General features: G+C 39.9%; 1 long non-coding RNA gene across 1 annotated transcript; it reads left to right on the top strand.

Moving 5' to 3' along the window:
* Positions 1–4,817: 4,817 nt before the first annotated feature.
* LOC130514334 (uncharacterized) lies at positions 4,818–9,998 on the top strand. Its single transcript, XR_008946981.1, has 4 exons — positions 4,818–5,048; positions 5,990–6,098; positions 6,696–8,428; positions 9,810–9,998. It is a non-coding gene; the product is annotated as an uncharacterized LOC130514334 (long non-coding RNA).
* Positions 9,999–10,695: the final 697 nt, after the last annotated feature.

Genomic DNA, 10,695 nt, shown 5'->3' with positions numbered 1-10,695 from the left:
CTTTTCAGCACTAGGATTTAGAAAAAATCAAAAGTTTTCTGACATTCAGTAAATCGGCACCCTTCATAGTGGCTCTTGCATTTGTAGGTAGCAGCTCTGACGTGGCCAGTGTGAAATAAACCCAGCTCCTACCTCTTCTTTACTTGACTCTTCTGTCTCATGCAGTCATTGTCTGCAGTTGGCCAACTGCTGCATATGGAAGTGCTTAATGCCTGCAGACACCCCCTCCCTTTCCCCGAGGCATGAGTGAGGCACCAATCCACCTGTAATCCATCAACATGGAGAAGAATCCATGGTAGGTATTTGTTTGTTAATTTGAAAGTCACATCAGTCACAACCTTAATGTATTCACCAGTACAAAAAAGTCCTTGCTATGTATTTCTTTGTTTGTTTGTTAATTTGAAAGTCACATCAGTTACAACCTTAATGTATTCACCATGACTTGGTGAAAAATGGAAGGTGTTCTGTAGTAGGAGAGGTGCCAGCAACACCTTCAGAGCATTGCCCAGGTACCCTTGAGCAAGGTACCAAACCCATACTGTAAATGCTCATATAAGGCCCTGCAATGAACTGGTGACTTATCCAGGGGTATACCCTGCCTTAGCGCATTGTGTATCCTCCCCGTAACCCTGAAAGAGATAAAGCAGCTAAGAAAACAAGTCGAGAATATACCTAAAATTGTTATGTTAGGTTAGATTTAGATCCTCAACAGGACTGAGATATATTGGTTCCCTAAATACTTCTAGAACTAAACCGCGATAATCTTTCAGTATGCTCCATGTTTGTATTTCATATCCCTGGATCTCTAAAAAATCTCTGTGCAAGGCTGAAAATTGACACATAAGTCCAGCATGAGACAACAGACGGTTGTCTCCTTTTGAGCAACATTGATGATTACATTGCCTTTGAAGGCTGATTAAAGGCTTTTCAACAGTTGCATTATGAATCACAACTAATCACAAGGGAGAGGAAAAAAGGCTCACACATCATCTTATCTCTAAGCTTTCACACTACTCATGGTGTGCCTGTTGCACCACTGACGACTACAAAGCCTGACTCTGACATGGCAGTGGTGAGCAGACACTGTCTTTTGAATGTCTGGGTGACTCACTCCAGCCAAGAACATCGTTTGATTTACGTGACTTTGACTGAACCCAACAATGAAAGAGAGAGAGTCGGAAAGGGTGAACTGTCACACTCTTAAAGGGTCAGCAAGGATTTAAAATCAATACCCCCATCACTTTGGTTCATGACTTTACAGCCTGTAAAGCATATCAACCTAAGAGTTGCCCATTTGCACTCTTGAGGTCCATTGAAACATTGATGTGTTTTCCTAATGTGTGATGAAGTAGCTGTGTCTCAATAACATTGGTTTAGACATAGACATTAGCATTCTTTCATAGATTTGTCAAATATGACTGACACAGTTACCTTTTAGATTTGCTTTTGTATGACATTTTATGAACATCACAATTGCTCTGTATGGGTTTTAATCTATAAAAATACAGGAGAATTTTTTTTGACTTATCCTATCCCTCATTATAATGGTGGAGATTGTAAGAAAAGAGCCTACATGCAGCTTTTAATTCCACCCTCAATATTTGTCTTCACATGTCATCTCAAGAATATTATTCTGCTTTTCCCAGTATACTCTGCTCTGGCCACAAGAGTCTGTCTTCATGTGGTAAAAGGGTTCCCATGTGTCCTCTCACACAACAAATTGAAGCCTATATAAAGACCGGTTTCCATGGCGGAGGCTCCCACTTATGGAATGCTACTTTTAGTGTCATTCTTTTGGGAAAATCACTCTTAATTTTTTTTTTTACCTATATAGAACAGCACAAATGTTCAGTGTGAATTCTTTGATTCAGTGAAAAATTAGTTCAGGTACATTTTTACTTTTGAAGTTTCATCACGTCTGCAAAAAACATTGTCTATATGTAGCAACTCACATTTAATTCTAATTTAGAATGAGTGGTGGACCTAAGCTAGACTTTTAAATCTAAGTCACCAAATATTGCATTAGCATAAGAAATGTTTAATTAAAACAAGTTAATGAAAAAAAGAAAGAAAGGTTGGATTAGTGTAGCTTCTGCAAAGGTGCTGATGCTGTATTATTCTGTTTTGGTAGAGGGAGAGAGACAGTCATTATTATTATTATTATTATTATTATTATTATATTATTATTATTATTATTATTATTATTATTATTACACTGATATTCAATGTATGTAGCATTTGGTTTGAAATGAAAAACACATTAATGTCTTTTTCCTAATGAGAGAAGAAAAATAATTGTGGAGTCAACATGTTCAGCCGCATACCTAGTGGTAACGTTGAATACTTTGGATTTATAATCAGTGAGTTGGCCAGGGAGCAAATATATTTGATTACAGTATACATGATCCACATGCTATCAGCTGTATATGGATGGCACCTTTTCTGCTCCATCATGTCCTTACATTTATATGTATTAAAGAATGCCTGTACAGGTCAACAATGAGGATGTGAACTGATCCTGCAGACTGGTGACCCTAATCTGTCCATAGATTAGAAGCACAATAGGGGGGTGCATACTTTGCAACGGAGGTAGGACCACCTTGTCACACTACATCATCCTTGAGCATGAGGCCTGTACCAGTGTTCTTAAGAGACATGATTTTCTGGTCATCAGGATGGCCAGCAGCCACTGCAGAAAAATCCACCTCGAGGGGCATTAGGCATACCGGCACCAGCAACAGAAGAACCATAACTATCACATTTGCCAAGGCAAACCTAGCCTCAAGGCTTTGTAAAGTGGCTGGAGGAGGCTTTGCAAGGGGGGAAATGACTGTTGAAGTTTACCATGCCCAACTCCTGCAAGGCCTTAACCAAAACCGGACGAAGAAATGTGTCACTGAACTTTAGACTCCTGCCTGTGATGAAAATGCGGTGACTAAAGAGGTCAGTCACAAGCAGCCCAAATTTTGCCAGGTTGACAAACAAGCCATGTTCCTCAAGACACCAGAAAACCTGCATATAGTCGGCTGACAAGCTAGCCACTAAAATGTTTTCCAGATAGACGAATATGAATGTTAGGTCAGCCAACACCATCTGCATCTGAAAGTCTACATTGCTCCCATCAAGCAAAGAGGGTAATCACTGCAGTCTTGGGTACACAGAACCCTGGCGATAACCAAGCATCAGATCCACCTTCTTCAATTGTGGACCCTCGTACCCAACAAGTTAGTGAGAAAAATCCTAGATGTCTGGATAAGATAACAGTCATACGAGTTGGCATTGTTCAGGTGATGAAAGTAGCTGCATGGCCACCAAGACCTGTCCACTTTGGGCACAATATGCAGCAGTAGCCAGTTCCTCCTCCGCTGTCACCAACTTGATGTCCTTGACGCCTCAAGGACATCAAGTTGGTGACACTGCACTTGTGAAAACCAGGTGACCTGTAGTCGGAATGAAGGAACACATGTAAAATCACACTCACCCAACCCATGAAACTCCTGAGTGAGAGATATACACCCGTTTGCCTGCCATTAGTTATTTTCAGTGGCAAACAGGTCAAACAAGCCATTATGCAATTGAGACCAATTTGAATGTGAAACAAGTACCACTACCAATTAACAGAAAAGAGCTGCATAGAGGGAGTGAATGATATAATCAGGTCATTTGCACATGATGTTGTTACGTTGGCCTCATCAAACCAGGACCTCCAGAATGTACTGGGGCAGTTTGCTGCCGAGTACGAAGCAGCTAGGATGAAAATTAGCACCTCCACATCTGAGACAATGGTTAGTGACCAGAAAAAGGTGGTTTGCCCTCTCCAGGTTGGTGGAGAAGTCCGGCCTCCAGTTCAGGTATCTCAGGGTTTTGTTCACGAATGAGGGAAGGATGGAGCATGAGATTGACAGGCGGATCGGTGCAGCTTGTGCACTTTTGGTTATGGTTATGGTAAAGAGAGAGTTTTAGTCGCAAGGCAAAGTTCTTGATTTACTGGTCAGTCTACACTCCTACCCTCACGTATAGTCATGAACTTTGGGTAATGACCGAAAGGACAAGATCACGGATACAAGGGGCCAAAATGAGTTTCCTCCGCAGGGGGGCTGGGCGCTCCCTTAGAGATAGGGAGAGAAGCTCAGTCACATGGGAGGAGCTTGGAATATAGCCGCTGCTTCTTCACGTTAAAAGGATTCAGCTGCGTTTGCTCGGCATCTGTTTCAGATACCCCTGGATGCCTCACTAGGGAGGTGTTCCATCCATGAGGGAAGTCAGGGCATCTGCTGAGGCTGCTGCCCCCGCGACCCAGTTCCGGATTAAACGGGAGAAGATGAAATGGTGATTGTTTTCTATTTACTTTACAGCATAATACAACACAAATATAAGCTTCTCACTGTAAATTTTCAAGAATAATTGCAAATTTAAAAACATTTACTAATGTTAAATGTCATGGTTTGTGGAAGATATCAAATTATTTTGACTTAAAAATGGTCCTTATTTATATTTTTTTTAAAATCTAGTATTCAACGTGCTGCTTGTATGTACTAAAAAATATTTAGAATAAAATATGGTATTTTATTTACTTTGACAGACGGTATCCCCTGGGCCAAATCAACAATTAGCTCCTGAAGATATGTTTCTTTTAATGTTGCTCAGCTGTCTGTGGTGGAACATAAAAGCCAGTAGATGTAGCTAAATGCCAGCCTGGATAAAATTAAACATTTATTTAGATATGTAAATGTAGATTGTAAAAAAAAAAAAAAAAAAAAAAAAATCATACACAGTCGTATCACGACCAAATGGACTGTCAGACGGCCCTTGTCCGTGACGCATGCGCCATCGAGCACAAGCGGGTTCCTCCCCCACCCGTCCTGTCGCGTGCTCAGTCACCCCGAGAATATCCTAGGTCGCGCGCTGAAATCTCGCGCTTACTTTGCAGCCATCGAGCAAAACCATAGCGACGACAGCGACTGGATTACCGAGTGGGGTGCCAACGGCCCTTTGGCTGAGCTGACTTGGATATTGGGCGAGAGACGCGTCGGATAATAAAATGACCAGTGGGTATCGACAAATTTTTCAATCGTAAGGCACCGCAGACTTTATTTCGACTAGAGTAGAAACCCAGTCTTGTGTGCGCGTTAGCTGTGGCTGCCCGGGGTCCGCGCATTGCCTGAAGTATTGTTTTTCTGACCGGAATCAGCTCCACTCATTTTTATGTGGTCTACCGGTGCCACACGTCTATTCCTATTGTTGACCCACTGATCACAGTTCTTATACAGGATATAGTCACAACACAGGAGCTCTCAGTTTGATGCGTCGTTGTCTTGTTCGGCTTTTAGCATCGGCCTTCCGCGTAGATTTGAACTCTGACACAGCACGAATATGTTTATATTGCCATTGCTGTATATAATCCCAACGGTACTAACATCACGCACACGTTTTGAGTGGACCGAATCGTACCGGTTTGGCCACTTGTTTTTGTAAATGATTCTTGCTTTGTGCGTGCTCCACAGCGCCCCCCCCTTCCCCGCCACGTCGGCGTAGTTTTGCACCACTTATAAGGACTCTCCAGAATCCATGTATAGCTAAAGCCGAATTTAGGGACGATTTCTCCCGAATCGTACCACAGGTGTGCATTAATCAGCGAAGATAGTTGTCGCTGATCTGGTCTCTTTTGGAGTTGAGTTGACGTTATTTGAAGGAACACAGTTGTGAGGACTCTTCTAATATGTCGGAATTGGTTGAGTTCCTGAATGTCAACCAAAATCTAATTTGGTGAACATCGTGTCTTTATTTTAGAAGTCTGATGCGTTAATGGCCATTTTAAGGCACAGATATTTTTTTCTGATTTTAATGGTATTGGCCTTAGTTGTAGTTCAACTTGCTTGTGAAAATGCTTGTGTCGATTATATGAATTGTTGACTTTTAAGTCACTGGTAAAGATGTAACACTTTAAATTGTCAACAAAAGCCGTGTCTTGCAATTGTCTGCCACTCAGGAGGAAACCAGCGTGAGCTAGCACGCATGAAGAATGCCAAAAAATCCAATGAACAAAGTAAAGGGAAAAGAAATGAAGATGGGCTGTCTGCTGCTGCCCGGAAGCAGAGGTTTGTATCAAGGTGTATGATGTGAAATCAATACAAGCCCACAATTATTTGCAGCCATCTGAGTTCAGAAATTCTTTATAATGAGTGTGGGAACAATTGGCAGTTGTCAATTTATGTGGTTAGGTGACAACTTGATGTTTGCTTTGTTTGTTTGGGGGTTTTTTTGGCAAAGAGGACGTATAACCTCATCTGTATTAGCATTAGCTGAATCTCCTTGTTACCTTGGCCATGAGCATAAATGCTCTCAAATATGCTTATTTTTTTAAAAATTTCCTTATCCTTATTCCTATCTTACTGTATTATTGCTATTTTGTCAGCAGTGCACACCAAGTCAAATTCCTTGTATGTGTAAAAAACTTACTTGGCAATAGAGTTCTTCCTTAGCTGCATTAATACTGGGTTTAATGATAGTAGAGTTGTCCTTTTTTATCCATGAATATGAGCTGAGCCACAAAGTGGGCATGTGTTGATATGGCTAAAACACTGCCTTTAATCAACCTTTTTTTTAAAAAAACCAATAGTAGCACAGTGACACATTTCCTGACTGTCCAAAAAAAAAGAATAAATGGTTTACTTATCTTTCTCTCTCTCTTAAAGGGATGCTGAGATAATGCAGCAGAAACAAAAAAAGGCAGAGGAAGCCGGAAAAGCAGGACCTTCAAAATCCAAGTAGCCCAAAGAATGCAGCTGGTGACATATTCAACCCAGTGTTCCAATAACATCACATGTTGAGCATTCTGGTATCTATCAGTCGACTGAAGGATTTTGGTTCATAAATTCTTCACCATGGCCATGTTGCTTGTTGAATTTGTTCTTTTTCCTGGTAAAATGTCTGAGCATGATGGCCTCTGTCCGACATCTTTTCTGCCTGCGGAGCAGTCCAAGATGAACAATCATTCTCAAAGCATCTGCGTAACACTTGTGTATTTTTGTACAATAATGTCCCCTGTTCACTATAAATAAACTGTATCTTCTTAGTTCATGCTTGCGCCAGTTCATCTCATTGAGTGTTGGAAGTGTTGTTTTACTATTTCATTACCAATCCTAAATACCTATAATTGTCACGTCTCCTTTATTGATCATCGGGTGATGAATCCCAGAAAACCTGGATTCAGCTGAAGTTCCTGAATTACACCAAATACACTGAAGATAAGCCCATGCCAACGTTCTGCGGAAGAAATGGCCATAACTCTACCTCAGAAACATCAGTTTAAACACAAAAAACACATCCTTTTGTAACTATAAGTCTAAAATAACTCACAACTCAGTTGAAACATTAAATTATTCAGCGCTCCGAAATCCTCTCACTTGTTCCATCAACTCCTGCAACGATTTAGAAAATCTCCTGAAAATTCATACAATTACATTTGAAATTCTCCCAGTCTTAACCAGCCCAAACCAAGATTTAAGCGGTCTAAATTTGTGTTTAATGAGCACTTTATGCTTTACTGCAGAGGGGCAGGTTGCCATGGTACAGGAGTGTGGCTTCGTTAAGTAGGTGGGTAAAGAAGCAGCTTAATTGTGTCAAAGCTACAGACTACAGTCTACAGTAACCCTAATAATTTTAGGGACAGGTTGCATGGCTCGGAGAGGAATTCTCTCAGCGGTTTTTTCTTGCACAAACATGTTCTTGACATCTAAAGTACATGTTCTTGGGACCTCACAGTTATATGTATTGTAATAAAAATGTAGCACAAGACCTTTAACTATTCGTCTTATTTTAGAGCAGACTCTATTTCCTCAGGAGACTCAGGTCCTTCAGTGTTTGCAGCAGGATGCTCCACATGTTCTACCAGTCTGTCATGGCTAGCACCATCTTCTTTGCTGCAGTGTGCTGGGGTGCAGGCATTAAAGCAAAGGATGCCAACAGACTTAACAAACTCATTAAAAAGGCAGGGTCTGTTGTTGGCTGTAGACTTGCAAACTTGGACGAGGTGGTGAGGGACAGGATGGTGTTGAAACTGCAGACAATCATGGACAGTCCCTCCCACCCCCTCCATAACACAGTGGACAAACTGAGAAGCAGCTTCAGCAGCAGACTCCTGCAGCCTCGCTGCTCTAAGGAACGGTACAGGAAGTCATTCCTGCCGTCCGCCATCAGACTGTATAACTCATCCTAACCCAGCCAATAACAATAACTGTGTAATGTTTATGTTGTAATTTTATTTCTATTGTATTCTATATTTATGTATATACTGTATGCTTATGCTTGGATTTTGACCCTTCTGACAGTACTGTTGAATTTATGATGCAGTTTATTATCTTTTCTTTAGAGTGCACGTGTGAGTAGGAACGTTCTGGCAACTCGGTGGAGACAAACTGCGCCAAAAGTGAGTACATCTATTTTGATTTGTCAGAATAATAAATCTCATTTTGTTCACCATTTAATAAAAATTACAAGCACATTTTAGTCCATAGAAACATTTTTATTTCTCGATGCTTAGACATTTAATTGCAGCCAATAAAATCCCAGCGATCTCATCCCAGAGTTCATAGTACATAAAACAAAAATGAGCTCAGTAGTGAGGGGTCCGAACCCAGAGACAGAGAAACTTCAGATCTGTGGTTTCCAGTGTGATTGTGTAGCTGAAAACCTAGAATCATCTTTATGACTATACATATTTAGGTTCAATGCAAACGCAAACCCACCATACACGATAATTACGCTTCCAGGGTCTCAGTGTGACCCGCCAATGGAGTGGGTCACTCACACTAGACAGACATTCAGGGATTATTAAAAGTCTGAGTTAATTAAAGTGTATGTGCACGCAGCATCATCTCACAGAGACAGGAGGTGATTACGGGACTTACTTTGAGAGGAGAGATATGTGATTTTTATGTTCATGTTCATTTATCCTGAAGGTGATAAATATAACCATCTCCTGTTAATTACCAGTATGCTGAACCTGAGGGCAACACTGTGTTTGTTTCTTATGAAGGGATATGTGGTTTGAAGACTAACACTGTTAACTGTAATGGGGGGGGGGATTAAATGTTAGTTAAGAGCTTGCACATATACATAAGAAATATATGAATCTAAATGAACATAAATACAACAGGAGGTAATAATGGATCATTAATGGAATATTACATATTTCAGGCCTTCATTTCCTATTAAGCTATCATTAATCATATCCAGAAATTGATCTTATTTTACTGTTGTGTGGATGTGGATACATTCAAAACAGCTGTGAGATTGGGAAGTTTGACATCAAATAACTATGTTCCTTCATGCAGCAGAGCTGAACACCATCACTAAGGCTCAGCTGTTTGGGACTCCTGACTTTTCCAAGGGGTAGTTGTGCCAAAATTAAATCAATATTTTTGGAATCTAACATTTCTGTGATTGATAAAATTCAAATGGAAGTGGGCAATATTACATTTCCTGACTTGATTAAATGCTGTACAAAGCCAGTTTGGCTATACACAAATTCGCATATTTATGCATCAAACATTTTATTTATTGATCTTAAATTATTAAAATAAAGTGCCTTTTATGTACAATATAACAAACAGTCACAATCTCAATGATACAAAAGAAAAATACAGTTCACAATGTTATTGTACACATTTGTTTTGTTCTTTTAAAAAAGGAGGTCATGCAGGCAAAACCACATTTGTCTAAGTTATTTATTCAACTAAACTTATAATGTTCGGTACTGAGGCAGAGATGTTTCTCGGTCATGCTTCTATTGTGCTCTCTTTCTATAGGGTGACATAAGAATGGATCAACTGCTCAAGCTACTTTAATAGAATATTCTGTTGTAGTAGATAATGCGTGTTTCTTAAATTCATGTCTAGTACAGTACCGGTATGTTGCATTACTAAGGAACCCCTCAAAATATCAGCCACATTTGCTTTCCAATAAAAAGCATGTCAAAAATAAATAAGTATTTCTGACACAGTGTGGGCTTTTTTTTTTTTTTTTGGTGTACTCAGTTGTTATAGTACATATACTTAAGTATTAAGGAAGATGTCTCCTACGTGGCCCGAGACAAAGATTCTGAGCAGCTCCCAGCATCAGACAGACTTTATGGGTTTGATCTGGAAATCTACTGTTGTGTGTGGCAAAGCAGTGATGTCACATGCACCTACTGAGGGTACTGGTCAGGTTTGCATGGATTTACAGTTAGAGAAACACTGTGAAAAAAAACATTCTGAAACAGTGCGAGGTCATCGAAACATGTTAAAGTAGTGTAACAAAATAATTTGTGTTGTATTGAGACAGTGTTCTAAAAGGTGTTCATTGTTGTAAATGTTTTGCTGTTTTGCCCAGCTCAAGTTAAAAATCAACAGACATTTTAGGAAGCAGATTTATGAGGAGATTTATAAGAAAAGGCTGATCTCAGATAAATTGGCATCAGTTGAATCAAATTCATTTTCATCTAAAAGCAAAATAATCACACTGAAACTCAGAAATGGGAACGTACCGTAATTTCCGGACTATAGAGCGCACCTGATTATAAGCCGCATAATCTAATTTTAGAAAGAAAATCAATTTTGTACTTATACAAGCCGCACTGGATTATAAGACGCAGGTATCCCATATGAAAAATTAGATCGAAAACATTCAGTACCGGTATATGTTTTTATTACC

The sequence above is a fragment of the Takifugu flavidus genome, chromosome 2, assembly GCF_003711565.1.
Source record: "Takifugu flavidus isolate HTHZ2018 chromosome 2, ASM371156v2, whole genome shotgun sequence".
Classification (NCBI taxonomy): Eukaryota; Metazoa; Chordata; class Actinopteri; order Tetraodontiformes; family Tetraodontidae; genus Takifugu; species Takifugu flavidus.
The sequence above is the reverse complement of the archived record's forward strand: the minus strand, read 5'-3'. Positions and strand labels throughout refer to the sequence as shown.